Raw genomic sequence first — 18575 nt, 5'->3', positions numbered from 1 at the left:
GCGTTTAAGTTGGCCTGCTGTTGCCAGAGCAATGCAGAGCAGGTTTGGCCTCCGTACACATGCAGATGATGCCCGAGATAAACTTGCTAGCCGCCCACGGAGACAAGAGGAGAGTCTGGGTGCCTATGCTGCCGACCTACGTCTTTATGCACGTAGAGGGTACCCTGCTTTTGATGCTGCAGCACAAGAAGAGCTTGCTCTCCAGGCTTTTGTCCGGGGTCTCCAGCCAAAACGACTACAAGAGCACATCCGTCTGCATGCACCAGAAACCCTGGTGGCAGCTCTAACTGAGGCCGAAAGAGTGGAGCATGTGCTCAGCCCAGGTGCACGCAGCCCTGGCATAAGTCACCAAGTCGCCAAACAGACTACGAAAGGAGCGACCAGGAGGAAGAGGCCCGCCAAACCACCAACACACCACCCTGGCGATCTCGGCGAGGGAATAGAGCGAGCAGGAGGCCAATCCAGGGTAACTGCCATCGGTGCGGAGAACCAGGCCACATCGCGCTACTGTCCAGCACCAAGCCCACAAAGCCTGGCACCCCAGCTGCCGTTAAACTAAGGCGGGTGGCACAACGGAGGAACTGCCCCCTGCCACCACTCTGTCCTCCGAATCACACTTGCGGGTTGGCCGGCTCGGCCAGGCACGGGGACTGTATCTGGACTGTGACCTTGCCGGCACCACCTGTAGAGCCCTGATAGACACTGGATCCACGCTTTCCTTGGTACAGGCGGAGTCCTCCCTGGTACTGACGGCCCAAGACCGCAGGGGTTGGCAGCCTACTCAGCTCCACATCACCACAGTCACGGGGGCGTGCCAAGGTTAAGGGGAAAGATCCCTCTCGGTGACTGTTGCTAACTGCACTGTTGACCACAAGTTCTGGCTAGCCAGCATCCAGGACCAATGCATCATCGGTCTGGACCTGTTAGCCAAATGGGAGGCCACAGTGGACGTGTCCCGAGCAATCCTTTACCTGGGCACGGAGGCTGTGAAGCTCCACACCACCAAGGAAGTCCCGCTGCCTGCCTCCACTTTTTCAGCCAGCGTCAGGAAGCCTGAGGACCTGTCACTGCTGGCGGCGGAAGGGGCCTCTCCTTCGCTAGCAGTACAGCAACTGTCCACAGAGACCAAGCTAGCTGTCGAGGACCTATACCAGAGGAGCTGCGAGGGTCTCCAGGCTGATCAGCAACAGCAGCTGCGGGAGATACTCGACTTGTTTGCCGACATCTTTGCAGCCAAGGATGAGGACTGCATGCAAACCAGCCTGGTACAACATGACATTGACACTGGGGATGCACGGCCCATCCGCCTCCGCCCTCGTCGCCTTCCCTTGCCAAGCGTGCCGCAGCAGAGCAGAAGATCAAGGAAATGGCAGAGGCAGGCATCATAGAACCCTCAAACAGCCCCTGGGCAGCCCCAGCCGTACTGGTTCGGAAAAAGGATGGTACCTGGCGGTTTTGTGTCGACTATCGTCTACTCAACAGCATCACACGCAAGGACTCCTACCCATTGCCCCGGATTGATGATGCCCTCGGCGACATTGCTGGGTCCTGCTGGTTCAGCTCCCTCGATTTGCGCAGTGGCTACTGGCAGGTGGAGCTGGCGCCAGAGGCTCGCCAAAGACTGCTTTCTCCATTGGCCAGGGACTGTGGCAGTTTAAGGTGATGCCCTTCGGCCTCTGCAATGCCCCAGCCACATTCGGCGCCTAATGGAGAGGGTTCTGGCTGACATTCCCCGCGACCGCTGTGTGGTCTACCTGGATGACCTCCTCGTCCACGCGACAGACTTGAGAAAGCCTTGGCTAACCTGACTGCGGTCTTCCATGCTATCCGCCAGGCTGGCCTTCGTCTCCACCCCAAAAAGTGCCACCTCTTCCGAAAGGAGCGACCTTCTTGGGTCACGTTGTCAGCGGAGCAGGGGTTTCCACTGACCCTGCAAAGGTGGCTGCTGTGAAGGACTGGCCCATTCCGGGCAACACTGCTGAGTTGCGGAGCTTCCTTGGCCTGGCATCATACTACCGGCGTTTAGTCAAGGACTTTGCTACCATTGCAAGCCCCTGCACCAGCTCACACAGAAGGGCCGGGAGTTCCACTGGAGTGAGGACTGTGCCGTGGCATTTGATCGGCTCCGATCTGCACTGGTTGAGGCACCGGTGCTAGCCTACCCAGACCTGCAGCTTCCTTTTGTCGTGGACACCGATGCCAGCAACACGGGTGTGGGGGCTGTACTGTCGCAGGAAGGCCCTGAGGGGAGCGGGTCATCTCCTACTACAGCCGTTCCTCAGCAGACCGGAGAGGAACTATTGTGTCACCCGTCGAGAGCTGCTGGCCATCATCCTGGGTCTCCGCCATTTCAGACCCTACCTCTACGGGAAGAAGTTCCTCCTGCGCACAGACCATGCGTCCCTCACTTGGCTGCTCAGCTTTAAAGAACCGGAGGGACAGCTAGCCCGGTGGTTGGAGACGTTGCAAGATTACCACTTTGAGGTTCGTCACCGGGCGGGGCGTCTCCACACCAATGCAGGCGCCCTCTCCCGGCGCCCTTGTGAGGAAAAACAGTGCAGGTACTGCCAGCGCTTGGAGGACCGGGAGGGCCTGACTTCAGTGATCGCGTCACCACAGGGCGGCCATGAGAATGACTCTGTTCGGGTGGGCATTGTAGCAGTCTTCAGGTCCAGTCCACCGCAGGGGATACCGAGGTCTGGAGGCCATGGATCCCCAGCGGCTGCAACACGACCAGAACCAAGACCCTGCCCTTTCCCGGGTTCAGTGTTGGATTGGGGCGGTCAGAGACCATCATGGCCAGAAGTATCTGCACTGGACCTCGAGACCAAGGCTCTCTACTCCCAATGGGCCAACCTCACAAGCCGAAACGGCCTCCTCTATCGGCGCTGGCAGGCTCCCGGGGGTCACCGTGAGGTCTTCCAGCTCTTGGTACCTCAACAGTTGCGGTCCAGGGTCCTCCAGCTGGTCCATGGTGCAGCGGGGCAGGACACTTTGGAGTTACCAAGACTCTGCGGCGACTTCGGTCTCGGTTCTACTGGCCCGGGTGTCGCCAGGGCGTGAGCTCCATGTCCATCGGTGCGATGCCTGCACGGCTCAGAAAGGGCCTTCCCAACGCTCTCATGCCCCTTGCAGCAGTATCAGGTGGGGGCTCCCATGGAGCGGGTTGGTGTGGACATCCTGGGGCCCTTCCCACACCACGGACCAGGGGAACCGCTATGTCCTGGTTGCCATGGACTACTTCACTAAGTGGCCTGAGGCCTATGCAGTCCCTGACCAGAGTGCTGTTACCACTGCTGGCGTCTGGTCAGCGAGATGTTCTGCCGGTTCGGGGTACCAGAGGAACTGCACAGCGACCAGGGCCGAATTTTGAGGCTGCGGTGTTCAAGGAGGTCTGTCAGCGGCTGGGTATCAGGAAGACCCGGACGGCGCCACTGCACCCCAAAGCGATGGGTTGGTGGGCGCTTCAACCACACCCTGGCCACCCAGCTTGCTATCCTGACCTCCCGCCAGCAGCGTGACTGGGATCAACACCTTCCCTGGTCCTAATGGCCTACCGTTCTGCAGTCCAGGAATCTACTAAGTGCACTCCGGCGGCCTTGATGTTCGGTCATGAGCTTGGACCCCAGTGGACTTGGTGTTTGGGTCCCCCCGAGCCGGAAGTGTGCGGGGACCCGGGTTGGGCTACCTCCACAACCTCCTCGCCCGGCTACGGGAGGTGCACCAGTTGACCAGGCAGGCTCTCCGAGATGCAGGCTCCCGGCAGAAGCGAGCTTATGATACCCGCTGCAAGGGTGAAGGACTCTTGCCAGGTCAGCATGTGTGGGTCTACAGCCCAGAGAGGAAGAAAGGGCTTTCCCCAAACTGATGAGCCAGTGGGTTGGACCCTGCACTGTTCTCGAGAGGCTGTCCGATGTGGTCTACAGGGTGCGGCTGGTCAAAGCGGAACAGGGTGGTCGTACTCCATCGTGATCGCCTGGCACCCTATCAGCCCTTGAGTCCACCCAGGGAGGAGCCAGGGTCCCAGCTTCAACTGCAGGCCCCAACCTGGCCTCAGAGGTGGCTGGGGACCCACGGAGCGTCCTCAACGACGCCGTCGCCTTCCCCAACACCTCAGAGACTTTGCTATGGACGTGCCGGTTGCTGGGGACAGCTAACCACTCAGGTGGGGGCTGTGTGGCGTGTTGGGGGAGAGGCTGGTTCTCTCCCATCATGCCTTGGGACATGTGCTGCTGTTTTCATGTTCTTGTTTTATTGCTTATGTTTACATTACTTTTAACTGTTACCTTGAATGTTGTGTTTATGCTGCAGTGTGATTTCAGTGACAGTTATTGTTGGTGAAAGAATGTGGTGCCATGAGTGAGTTCAGGCTTGTGGTTGTTGACCCTCTGTAGCACGGTGTGGTACGTGTGTGTGTTTTAATAAAGAGCTCCCCCTACCAGTTTGGGGTTGAACTGCAAGCTCAATCTCTCTGTGAGCTTCTTTGTTGAGATTCCTCTGCATGCCACAATATGTTGAAATAACAAACAGCTAGAATTACATTTTACAGTGTAGTTGTCAAACAGCTAACTGATCATCTGCAGAGGAATGGTTTATTTGAAGAGTTTCAGTCAGGTTTCAGAGCTCATCACAGCACAGAAACAGCTTTAGTGAAGGTTACAAATGATCTTCTTATGGCCTCTGACAGTGGACTCATCTCTGTGCTTGTCCTGCTAGACCTCAGTGCTGCGTTCGATACTGTCGGCCAAAATATTCTATTAGAGCGATAAGAACTTGCTGTAGGTATTACAGGTACTGCACTGCAGTGGTTTGTATCATATCTACCTAATGGACTCCAATTTGTTCATATAAATGGAGAGTCTTCTTCACACGCTGAGGTTAATTATGGAGTTCCATATGGTTCAGTGCTAGGACCAATTCTGTTTACATTATACATGCTTCCCTTAGGCAGTATCATCAGAAGGCATAGCATACATTTTCACTGCTATGGAGATGACACCCAGCTCGATCTATCCATGAAGCCAGATAACACACACCAATTAGTTAAACTGCAGGAATGTCTTAAAGACATAAAGACCTGGATGGCCGCTAACTTTCTGCTTCTTAATTCAGATGAAACTGAGGTTATTGTATTCGGCCCTGAAAATCTTAGAAATATGATGTCTAACCCCAGATTCTTACTCTGGATGGCATTACCTTGGCCTCCAATAACACTGTGGGAACCTTGGAGTCATTTTTTTTTCTTTCCTTTTTATTTATGCAAGTTTGAAAAAATTTTTTTACATGGTCACAAACAGCGGGACAGAGGAACACAGACAATAAAGACAACAAAATGAAAATCAAAACCAAAAAAGGGACAAAAAAAAAAGGCAACAGACCCAACAACAGGATACACGGCCAGCACTTATTAAGAACAGCAGAGAAGGAAAAAGCAAATGGTATACATGTCAGACAACTCATAATCCAGTGAGTCCAATCCACATTCAAGATCGAATCCAGAGATCCAACGCTAGGAGGAGCTGATTCATAACAGCAACAGCTCAGAATAATAATAGTTAAAACAACGTAGTCAGGACCCAGGGTGTGGACTGTCTTTCTTAATGTGATCTATAAAGGGACCCCATATGTTCCTGAACTTCTCCATGGAGTAAGATGTAGAAAACCGAATTTCTTCCAGGTATAAACAGGAGACCATCTCCTGGAGCCACCTCTTGAAGCAGGAAGGGGAGGCCAATTTCCACTCCTTTAGAATTAGACGTTTGGCAATAACCATACCAAACATGAGGGCCTGTTGCACAGCAAAGGGAAGTGCCAAGGAGTTGCTGGAGCAGCCCAGGATCACCATAAGACAGTCAGGATACAGTTGCCTATTGTAAACAATGCTATAGAAACTAAAAATACCAGTCCAAAAGGCTGTAAGCTTAGAAGAGGACCAAAAAAGGTGGCCAAGAGTTCCGTCCACAAGTTTGCATTTATCACATTTGGGGGAAACGTTAGGAAAAATCTTGTTCAATTTGGTTTTGGAATAGTGCAGCCTATGGACTACTTTAAATTGAATTAACCAAAGCCGGGTGTTAACAGAGCGTAGTTTTATCCGGCATAACACTTTTGCCCATAAATCGTCAGAGATAACCAAACCAGTGACCCTTGTCCAAGCCTCTTTAATATGGCGAGAGGAGGCTGCTGAAGAAAAAAGATTAACAAGCCGAGAGATCAAGTGCTTTGAGGTGGGAGGTTCGTTCATTATATTGTAAAAGACATGCTGTACGGGGATAGTATCTAAATTTGAGAGTGCTTGCTTGACATAATTCCTAATTTGTAAGTACTGAAAAAAATGACTTGTAGGGAGGTTGCACTTGTCAGGTTTATATTGTTGATTGTCATTTATGCTTAGAAATATCTACTCATATAGTTTTATAATCAATGTCATGTTGGTAGAGGTTTGATCCTTTGTAGTCTGTGGAGACTCTGTGTGCCTCCCAGAGCACTCTGGCATGCACACACAACTTAAGGTCAGGAGAGAGGTTATATCTGCTCTTACTGATATATGGTATAGGACAGGGGTCAGCAACCTTTTACACCCAAAGAGCCATTTGGACCCGGTTTCCACGCAAAAGAAAACACTGGGAGCCGCAAATACTTTTTGACATCTAAAATGAAGATAACACTGTATATATTGTGTTTTATCTTTATGCTTTGTGTGAACAACTAAGGTGTGCTGCTTATGAAATCCATGAAGTGCTACAGAGAAAATTAAATGATATTTATGTAATCAACACATTTTGAACTCTTAAAGAAATATAACAAAAGGAAAGACACCAACCCGAACTAAAATGATCCAGCAAACAAAAACTGTTGTCAGCCGCCACCCTTATATCGCCTTCGGGCTTTTGGAGCCTTGACCTGACTCTTAAAAAATAATTGGAAAAAAGCACTATGCTGCTGAAAAATGAAAAATAGATATTTGCAAAATTCTGCCTAAATATGTATTTTACCTGGTTAATGCGTGCAGCGGGGCGTGGTTTGCAGCGGACGCACCTGAGCGACACCCGCAATCATGCCTCGCTGCCTTTACGTCTGCGCTGTCTGTGCTGTTGTGTTGTTGGTGGTGTATGTCTGGCTGTGAGCTGAAAAGCTACAGCCGGTTGTATGCGTACAGCAACCGTGTGTGAAAAGTGCTCAATAAAGAGATGCTCAAAAGCATGCTCATGGAAACATCGTCGGGTCTGCCGTGATTTGTTTACAATGGGACTTCTGCTCCTGAACCTCTGCGCACAGAGTCCGCAAATCGGGGCTATACGAAGTCAGTTTACGCAGGACTGTAAGCTGTCATCTGTGAGGCGTGAGCGGTGTTTGTCTTTAACATAGTTCATGGTGGGGAACAGCTGCTGACATAATGTGGATCCGAAGATCCATAATTGGCCTACCTGGGGTTGAAAGTCTCGATAAATGCATGGCATTTCGGCGGGTATACCGGCTTCCGCGAGTGTGACGCTTATTTTGAGCGATGAAAAAATAATAGAATATAATTTTATTTTTATATTTCAATATCCCAATAATCTTCCAATTTAGAACTATGAGTTAAAAAGAACTAACATAAATAAAATACACTTCAGCTAAATACTTCTAATTTATTTGCCCAAACCACGCGGAGCCGCACTATAAGGACTAAAGAGCCGCAGGTTGCCGACCCCTGGTATAGGAGGACACCTCTGCTGTGTGCCCAGCCTGGAGGCTGCGGTCTGTGATCGGCTCCCGGTGCAGACAGCTCCCTGTGATAGTGTTTCCTCACTTGGCTAATGCGTACCCAGCCCAATTTTACTCTTTAGGTGTGTGTGTGTGTGTGTGTGTGTGTGGGGGGGGGGGTGTGTGTATCATGACCGCTTCTGTTAATGACAGTGCGGGGAATGAGTGGGAGGGTGGGGTGGGCTGCTTTTAACCATGTAAAGCACTTTGTGCTACAGTTTGTATGAAAAGTGCTTTATAAATAAAGATTGATTGATTGATTGATTGACCTACTCTGTATCTGGTTAAGTATAAGTGCCTTTTGTTTAGATGAACTGCTGGACTTCCAGACCAGCAGATTTAAAAAAGTCATTTATGGGGTCACACTCTGACCCCCCCCCACACACACACACACACACTCACACACACACACACACATACTTACACAACGAACAGGCAAGGTACTCTTTGTGTGTAGGTAGGTAGACGTCATATGTTAATGAACCTATGTATATTCATGTAACCTCAATAAAAGAACAGTGTTACGGGGGAGCGGACGAGAGAAACTGGGGTCAAGCGAAGGAACGGCGTTTGTCCAGTTCTCTCCCGTGCACGAGAAACATAAAGAACTTTGCCTACTCGTGTCTTGCTTCGCTGTGTAATTAAATTGTCTTCAATGTTCCAGCGAATAGGTTTAAGCTACAAACCTCCCAGTACTTGGTCTGAAGTTGAGCAAAAGAGGCAAAATGATTGTCAATATGAAGATTATAAAGATCCTTGATAGCAGTTAACCCTTTAACAGGCCATTGTTTGAAAGCAGCATCCATTGTACAGGGTGGGCCATTTATATGGATACACCGTAATAAAATGGGAATGGTTGGTGATATTAAAGTCCTGTTTGTGGCACATTAGTATATGTGAGGGGGCAAACTCCTCAAGATGGGTGGTGACCATGGTGGCCATTTAGAAGTCGGCCATCTTGGATACAACTTTTGTTTTTTCAATAGGAAGAGGGCCATGTGACACATCAAACTTATTGGTAATGTCACAAGAAAAACAATGGTGTACTTGGTTTCAACGTAACTTTATTCTTTCATGAGTTATTTACAAGTTTCTGACCACTTATAAAATGTGTTTAATGTGCTGCCCATTGTGTTGGATTGTCAATGCAACCCTCTTCTCCCACTCTTCACACACTGATAGCAACACTGCAGGAGAAATGCCAGCACAGGCATCCAGTATCCGTAGTTTCAGGTGCTGCACATCTCATATCTTCACACCATAGACAATTGCCTTCAGATGACCCCAAAGATAAAAGTCTAAGGGGGTCAGATCGGGAGACCTTGGGGGCCATTCAACTGGCCCACGACAACCAATCCACTTTCCAGGAAACTGTTCATCTAGGAATGCTCGGACCTGGCATCCATAATGTGGTGGTGCACCATCTTGCTGGAAAAACTCAGGGAACATGCCAGCTTCAGTGCATAAAGAGGGAAACACATCATCATGTAGCAATTTCAAATATCCAGTGGCCTTGAGGTTTCCATTCATGAAGAATGGACCCACTATCGTTGTACCCCATATACCACACCAAACCATCACTTTTGTTGTTCCAACAGTCTTGGAGGGATCCATCCAATGTGGGTTAGTGTCAGACCAATAGCGGTGGTTTTGTTTGTTAACTTCACCATTCACATAAAAGTTGCCTCATCACTGAACAAAATCTTCTGTGTGAACTGAGGGTCCTGTTCCAATTTTTGTTCTGCCCATTCTGCAAATTCTGTGCGCCGATCTAGGACATCCTCGTTGAGATGCTGCAGTAGCTGGAGTTTGTAAGTGTGCCATTTGTGAGTAGCTAATATCCGCCGAAGGGTTGTTCGACTAATGCTACTCTCCAGTGACATGCGGCGAGTGCTATACTGTGGGCTCTTACTGAATGAAGCTAGGACAGCCACTGATGTTTCTCCATTAGTGACAGTTTTCTTGCGTCCACATTTTGGCAAATCCAACACTGAACCAGTTTCATGAAACTTAGCAAGCAGTTTGCTAACTGTAGCATGGGAGATGGGTGGTCTCGTAGGGTGTCTTGCATTGAAATCTGCTGCAATGACCCGGTTACTGCGTTCACCAGATATCAACACAATTTCGATCCGCTCCTTACGTGTTAACCTCTTCGACATGTCAATGGCTGTGAACAAAGAGAAACTCGTAAATAAATCATGAAAGAATAAAGTTACGTTGAAACCAAGTACACCATTGTTTTTCTTGTGACATTACCAATAAGTTTGATGTGTCACATGGCCCTCTTCCTATTGAAAAAACAAAAGTTGTATCCAAGATGGCCGACTTCTAAATGGCCACCATGGTCACCACCCATCTTGAGGAGTTTCCCCCTCACATATACTAATGTGCCACAAACAGGACTTTAATATGGTAAATGGCCTGTATTTATATAGCACTTTACTAGTCCCTAAGGACCCCAAAGCGCTTTACATATCCAGTCATCCACCCATTCACACACTGGTGATGGCAAGCTACATTGTAGCCACAGCCGCCCTGGGGCGCACTGACAGAGGCGAGGCTGCCGGACACTGGCGCCACCGGGCCCTCTGACCACCACCAGTAGGCAACGGGTGAAGTGTCTTGCCCAAGGACACAACGACCGAGACTGTCCAAGCCGGGGATCGAACCGGCAACCTTCCGATTACAAGGCAAACTCCCAACTCTTGAGCCACGATCGCCCCATTCACCAATATCACCAACCATTCCCATTTTATTACGGTGTATCCATATAAATGGCCCACCCTGTACATTAACAATATTGCCTAGATTTTTGCTGATTGGTGGGATTGATTTCAATAATACATGTGTAGTGTAACAGAAGTTCAATAAATGCTGTAGTCAGCAAATTTGAATTTTCCTCAGATGTCTAACAATTATGCAGATGCAATGCTTGGTAACTATCTGTAATAAATGTGGCACTTTCATTTATGTATTGATTGCTACCCCCCTAATATTAAGCCCTAGAAATCACTTCTAACAGAAATCAACCAAGGCAGACTAGACATTGTACATGTTGCTTCACACATGTGTCAGTAGATGGCAACAAAGGACTGTAGTTTAGCTTTGTAAGGTCAGAAGCGTGAGCACTCCGCTTTCTGTTGGGACAGATAATTTGACATAGGCAAGCCCCATCTGCCTGTCTTCTTCATGTCCTATTCTCATCTTAGTATGTAATGTAATTTATAAGTGACCTTGCAATTGAGTCTTCTCATTCAGGGTTAAAGCCAGTTATCAGCCTCCAGCCTATATTAGAGGGTACTCCTGTACTTAGTCCTTACTATGCAGCCTGGGATAAATAGCTATGTACACCGTACATCATTCAGCAATTTAAGTGCTCAAGTCTAGCAGAAAAGCACTGAAACCCTGGGAGTTTAACCGTGGGATGAGAGAAACTCAATGTTTTACAATAAACTGAGTTTTTCTGACTCCTTTTCTTTCTTTCTTTTTCTTTTTTGATAATAAATGTACAATCACTGCCTACAAATCGAAGTTTGAACCTAAAGACACATTTTCTCACAAAAGTCAGCTTATCACAAGTATTATAATGCCACATATTCATGGTGTCTTGTCTGTCAATTTTGAGACTCTCCTGTTACTGTCGAATGCTGGTATTGGACATCCATTGACGAGGGCTGGTCAGTACACATGTATGTGCTTAACTCCAGGTAAACCTACAGAGTGACTGAACGTACTCTTATCTGTTCTGGACCTGAGAACTCAGATTCCATCTCACATTTCATCTCACAGTTGAAAGTGTTGGGATGGAATTATTTGAAGTGCCTCAATTCTATGCTCTATATTAACTAAAATGCCATATAACCATATATTGTAGTATTAAGTGGACATGGCCCTGAAAATAAAGGCATTAGACAACGTGTCCTTGGGGGGTAGAATGCTATAGACTCTCTCTCACGCTTGCCTGGGAGAAAGTAGATAACAGGGGACTATCTTCTATTGGAAAGTTACTGAAACACTGTTGTTTAGACTAGAGAGGGACCAGCAGGCACCTAGATTGGAGAGACAAAGGTTGTTTATTTGTTTGTGTCAATGTGTGCCGCTGGAACTGCCCCAGTGGATTTTGATGTTGGATGCTGCGCTATGAAAATGCCCAAGTACATGTAATAAAAATAATTGATTATTTATTCTGAGAAAAAACAGGAACAGAATATTACACTGTTTTATGATGCATTATACTGCTGATTTATAAGAAATGCTGTTTGTGTAGAATCATGGCCTTATTTCTCTGATTAGGGTGAACAAAAAATACTGCACAGGAAGCCAAGGTTGTAAATTAGGCTCACTGAGAGAGAGAAAGAATGTGAATGCTTGTTGGGAGGGGGGCTGAAGCTATAAGAATGTGAGAAACGGTCGGATACTTTTGGATTTTGCCGGACACCCTCCTGTGCAAATCTCCCATCCGGATGTTTGTAGTGCTCAAAGTGTTGTATGGAATAAAGAAAATTGTATGGATTAAAGTGATTGTTGAATGAGCATTAAACACCGAGCGTTGTTCTTCCTTCAGCCCAACGATCAAAGAATTGAACCTGCTTTCAGGAACAGCTTGCAGGTTTAACTCTGAGCCTAATTTTCAAGTCCGAGTTGGTTAACTCTAAGGTTGGCAGCTGACCTTTGACTATCACCTGTTCTGGAACTTTAAGTATAAATAATTTGAATCCAGTGGACTAATGAATGTGAACACGTGCTGACTACGATATTATTTTTTTTGATGAGCTCAGTCATTTTAATCAGTGTTGTCCAGTGGGGGGGGGGGGGTTTCGTATTAAGACAAATTAAGACTTCCTCATTAGAAAAGATGTAATCCTACCTAGTTTTACATTCATAAAGTTGACATGAAAACTTTTCATTTAGTGATTACTGAAATATATTGAAAAATGTTCTATTTTTTGGGTTTTTTTGGACCTGCAAAACATTTTTAAAATTAGCAGAATTTTGCAAAAACAAACAAAAAACCCAATTTAAAAAAAAAAAAAAATAGCACTAACATTTAAATGGCATTTAATACAGATAAGCCACAAATTTCTTAATTACCAAAGTGAAGAAAATGGCATCTTACACTAAGTTTGTTAGGTGAACCCCGCTAAAACAATTCTGGGTAGCAACTGGCTCAATCTTAATCCAGTGATTGCTTTGCTTTTTTATGGCCTCTGCTTACCTTCTGCCTCAAAATTTATTTTGTAATGTATTCTGTTAAGTTACTCAATGAGAGTAACGTAATAGTTAGTCATTATTAGTAATAATACTCACACAGCAATAGTACACTGAAGATACTGAAGTTTCGCCCATCTCATTCTTCTTATGGTGGTGTCGAAATTTCCAAGTAAGACATGCATTCCTGCCTGTGGACTGCAGGCTCTGTTGTGCTGGCTCTGGGTCCATTGTGTAATTGACGCCAACAACATTAACAGGATGCTTACATTACAGCCTCTTATTGTGTGTTATGTTTGGGACCGCCATGTATTCTATTTATTGCAACAAAGTAACTGTATTCTGATTATCACCTATGAAATGGTAACTGTAACGGAATATAGTTACTCATATTTTATATTTTAAATATGTAATGCCAGTACATGTATTCCATTACTTCCCAACACTGCTTGTTTAATATCTATTAATACTTGCCTTTGCTTCATCCACCCTGTCACACTCATGTTCTTTGCTTTGTCTACCTTCTGCTTGCTTTTGTTTCTCCCTATGTTCTAGGTTCATTCAGCCTGACTTCAGGAAACTCGTCTGCCTGCCTACTCTCATCACCAAACCTCCTCACATTCATTCCGTCTGAGTCTGCCAATGAGGAACAGAAATCGCAAAAATGCTGAAATGATAGATCACATAGATGGCATATGGTTATAAAAACATCACTCTACAAATGAGCTACATGTTTCATTTTCGTTAATGTGTGTGCACAAAGGACACAGCCACCAGTGCTTCTGCAGAGTGCGTTTTTACTACTGGATGAAGGGTAGTTTAACTGAACAAAAGTCACACATGGACTTGTAATCTCTGCAAAAAGAAGGGAAAAATGTTAACTTTTAAATGACTAACTTCAAGATAGGTTCATTGATTTCATTGATTCATTGATTCTTACATTTCAGTTGAGTACTTTAGTTGATATGTGGGTGCCCTCCAGAGGCCAATATATATATTACTCATACAGGTCTGATTGCATATCTGGTTTTTACACATTCATGTTGAAAGTGCAAAAATATTCTTGACATGCTGTGAATAATATTATTAAAATTGAAGGCTATTATACAGTGGCATTACTTTAAATAGAGCAAAACTGTATTTTGACTAAAGTTAAGGTCTCCACTTGTTTCAGAAAAAGCATTCTGTCATTTGTTTGCTTTATGCTTTTATGTTTGATTATGCTTTAAATACATCAAAATGCATAGTGGGGTTAGTATACAAGTAAAAACTGTGGCAAGGATTGGTACAGAATAGATGAACATAAGCAATCACTTGGCAGCAATGATGGGAATTACAGCGTTACAAGTAATGGCATTACTAATGGCGATAAATAATATATACGCGGTGTTTTTTCCTGAATAGTTTCGTCACATTTACTGTCTAAGGACAGCGCTAGCAAACACTCTCTGCTTATGACCAAAAAATAAAAAAACAAAACAAAAAACAGCCCGTTCATGTTGGTGGAAAAATGCACCATGTCGACCGATCAAAAATGATATGGCAACATGACATTGGTTGTTTATGAAGAGGGAGAAGTTTTAGGAGTGACGGCGAGAGAGAGAGAGAGAGACAGAGAGGAAGACAGCAGAAAAAGAGAGAGAGCGAGTTTTGAGATGTGAGAGATTTGTGACGTTTAGCATATTTGGATAGTGTAGTTAATGTGTTGTCTAGTGTAGTTAATGTGTAGTGTTGTGGATAGTTTTGTGTTGTGTGTCAGAACAATGAGGCGACTGCTGTCTCCAGGTAGAGAAGAGGAGTGATACACCTCCTACTGTCAGTCCTGCAGGTATCAGGCTTGTGATGTTCTCCTTTATAGAGGACAGAAATTTTTGGAGTGGCACAAATAATTTGTGTGTTATCTTATTGAATGCAGAACACCTGCTTGTTATGTAAATAGTTTGAAATGGTTATTTAAAAAAAGGGTAAAAGGTAAATGGCTGCAAATAACTTTGTGGTTTGCAAAACTTTTGCATATGATTTTAAAATTGACCATTTATATTTGCATTTAAAGTTATGAAATTTGATTCCTTAAACATGTTTGTGGTTGTTACAATAAAAAAATATAACTTTTTCTACTCAGATTTTATGTTTTTTGTCTGATTTTAGATCAATTGTGTCAATACAGTATGTCAAAATGAAAACATAACTGTAAATTCAGAGAAGTGATGTTGTGCTGAAAAGGATGATACCAAACAAGGCAAAGTAAATAGTTTTTCAAGCTTTTCAAGCAATTAATTACTTTTAGAATATTGTAACTCAGTTACTAACTCAGTAATTTTTTTAAAGAAGTAACTAGTAACTGTGACTAATTACTCTTTCAAAGTAACTTGCCCAACACTGCTTGGCAGCAAGGTGAATTTGTGATGAATTAGTGTAGTCCGCACTTCTTCTTTGATTGGGTGATTGGATGAGGGAACCATGGCCCTGCCTATTTTTAAGAAAACAGCGTTTTACATGCCACCACAGCTGGCACTGAGCGGGGCTTCTTCCCAGCACCCACAAAAACAGTGTTTATTGCCAGCTGCGTGAAATAAAAAGTGGCATGCCACTCAGAAGGGTTGGTCAAGGCGCCACTCTCTGGCATAAAATACAGCATTCTGTCTGAGTCGATGCCTGTGTTTATGACGTTCTGACTAGGGCTGCCACAAACAATTATTTTGATAGTCGACTAGTCACCGATTATTTTTGCAATTAGACGACTAATCAGATCATGCATCCACTGGACGTAAAACGTACAGCTTATTGCACAAGCATGCATCTGCTCTTATATAACTATCATTAGCTTACAGCTTAAAGTGTTTAAGGTATGAGCTAACTAAACATAAAGACAAGATGATAATTTATTAAACTTTTAATTAAATTTGCAGATTGTCTTAGTGGAGTTTAATAAACTCAGCCATCTGCTCCTTGCTATCTAAAATTTAACAGGACATTGGAGTAAATTCTACCATCTTACACTTCTGTTTAATCAGTTTTCTGTTTGATGTTTATTCAGTTGTGTGAAAGCTAACTTTAATCTCAGCCAAACCGATTTACTCAGGAACAAATAAAACACTGAAAAAAGCCAAACAATAGCATTGTTAAGTTATCTAAGTGACTTATATATCATGTTTAACCTGAGTAGAGAAAGACCGCTGGGATCTGAAAAAGATGTGCTGGGAGTTTGCTGTTCTTGCCGGCTCTAGTGAGCCTTGAACCCCCGGCTAGCTATCAAGCTGGTGGGTAACAGACGTCTCCAAAAACTTCGGAGCACTTTTGCAAATATGTGATATCTTGATAAACCGAGCAGATATTTTAAGTTTACACAGCATGAATATATGTTAAAAGTTTATTTTGTGACCCAGAAATAGTAATAAAACTAAGTAGCTGCCGCCATTGCTGGAAACTGGAATTGACTATGAATTCTGGGATAGGTTGGGCAACGAAGGATACACCCGACCCATCCTTCAAATCTGGGGAAAAGGAGGACACATTTGTCGTCCGCATTTGGAGGAGTAAACAAATTTGGACAGCCTTTTTCCCGTTGCTGTAACGTAATCGGCCTACAAATGCGGCCTCCGAAGGATGCGGCCCCTGAATTTGGACACAGCTATGATACCAGAGACTGCAAAAGCTGTAATGATCCACTTGAGAAAGTAAATCTGTTGGGCATTTTCTTGGCCTTCGGGCAATAATTCTGATTGCTACAGTACCGGACAGGACAGGCAAAAAGGAAAAAAAAAAAGTAATTCATGACTAAAGGTTGTGTAACTGCTTTTAGAAAACCCATAATATACTGTATTATATAACTGCTTATACTTGTACTTGTGACGCACAAATGCACAAAATCGAAAGTCTTTGACTTTCACCATCACTCAACATGCTGCCAAATTTTTGCATTTAAAGCAGTTTGAAAAATATACATTTCTTAAATTTTGTTTTGAAGAAAAATCTTTAAAGTTGCATTTGATGTTTAGTTTTCCTCTCACTAAGCTGTTGAGAGGACAGCTTAGTAAGCTGTCCTCAGTAAGCTGTTACCAAAATACAGATGTTTGGTAGAATTTGGTAGAAGGTGATAAAAGTAGCTTAATGTGTTCTAAAAGTAAAAAAAGAAACCTACTGTCCAGACTATGGCTACGTCCACACGTACCCGGGTATTTTTGAAAACGGAGATTTTTCTATGCGTTTGCACCTTTCGTCCACACGTAAACGGCGTTTTCGGTCACTGAAAACGGAGATTTTTAAAAACGCCTGCCAGGGTGGATATTTTCGAAAACTCCGTTTTTGCATTTAGAAAAACGGAGAAAACGCAGTGTCAAAGGTGTGCGCCTTTTTTGACGTCACACTCTGCGCCACGTTATTGTTTCGGTGTAATGAATTTCTACAATACTGTTACTGTTAATTGTACTCTCTGCAGTGTTTAAATGCTTACATATACACACACAGTTACTGTCCCTCCACACATAGGACTCGGTTCTGCTTCTATGCCCCATCTTTGTTTACTATTTCCTACCGAGGCTTCTAGACTTCTGATTGGCCAACATTTCTACACGGTTAGGAATATAGCGCCACCTGTTGCTTTGGCATGTTCCTAGCAGCGTTTTCCTTCATTTCTGCGTTTACGTGTGGACGGGATTATTTTTTTAAACGAAAACGGAAGATCTCCGTTTTCAAAAATACCCGTGTACGTGTGGACGTAGCCTATGTGTGAGAGTTGAAAAATTTGCAGATTAACACGCCACCAGACCTGTGCATGTAAACATGATGCTGCAGGTCAATGATGGTCACTAAGGATGTAGACCAGTCAGTTTATTTGCACATCCTGTGCAATTCATGAGTCAGAAGCAATTTAGATAGTGCCTTACACACTCTTACTGCACTAGCAAATATTAACTTTACGTAAGTAATATAATTTGATGATATGTTTTAAAATATATTTTATTGTCAAATGGGAATGTCTTGATTTTATGGTAGTATTTATTGTTTTGCGGGATTTTAGTAGGATTTAATACTTCCAATATTGCGGAAACAAAATTTTCACAGGAGCTGTGTGTTTGATCATATTATAATTTCATTCACAATTCTTGATATCAAGATACGATCACTGTCCCACAATTTGCTTTGCGGAGATGCTATTTTATTTTTGTTATATTCACATTATTTTTTTCTTTTGCATGTTGAATTAACTAAAGTACAAAAGAAGACTTGAAACACAATTAAAAATGTGATAATTCAAATATAAAATGTAAGACCAAGGAAGCAATAACTCTGGCTGCGGCTCGTTCGGTGCTAAACTCTAGCCTGTATGTTATACTGCATTGGTAACAGCTCATTTCACTTAACTACAGCATAATTTATTAAATTAATCTCAAGTGTGGTTTTTTTTTCGTATCATTCGCATTTGTATTATTAGAAGAATACCTTATAAACAGGGAAAGTTAAAGATTAAACTCTCAGAGAGGGAGTTGTGTGTGAAGGCCATCCAGCTATTTTTCTAACCAAGTGTTGAATTCACGGTTATACAGGGCTGGACTCTGTGCTAATGTACATTTGGAAAGTTTCCAAGGCCAATTTACAATCACCATTTATTTACCATGGAT

This window comes from Oreochromis aureus, linkage group 7 (assembly GCF_013358895.1).
Source record: "Oreochromis aureus strain Israel breed Guangdong linkage group 7, ZZ_aureus, whole genome shotgun sequence".
Classification (NCBI taxonomy): Eukaryota; Metazoa; Chordata; class Actinopteri; order Cichliformes; family Cichlidae; genus Oreochromis; species Oreochromis aureus.
This window is presented reverse-complemented; position numbering follows the sequence as displayed.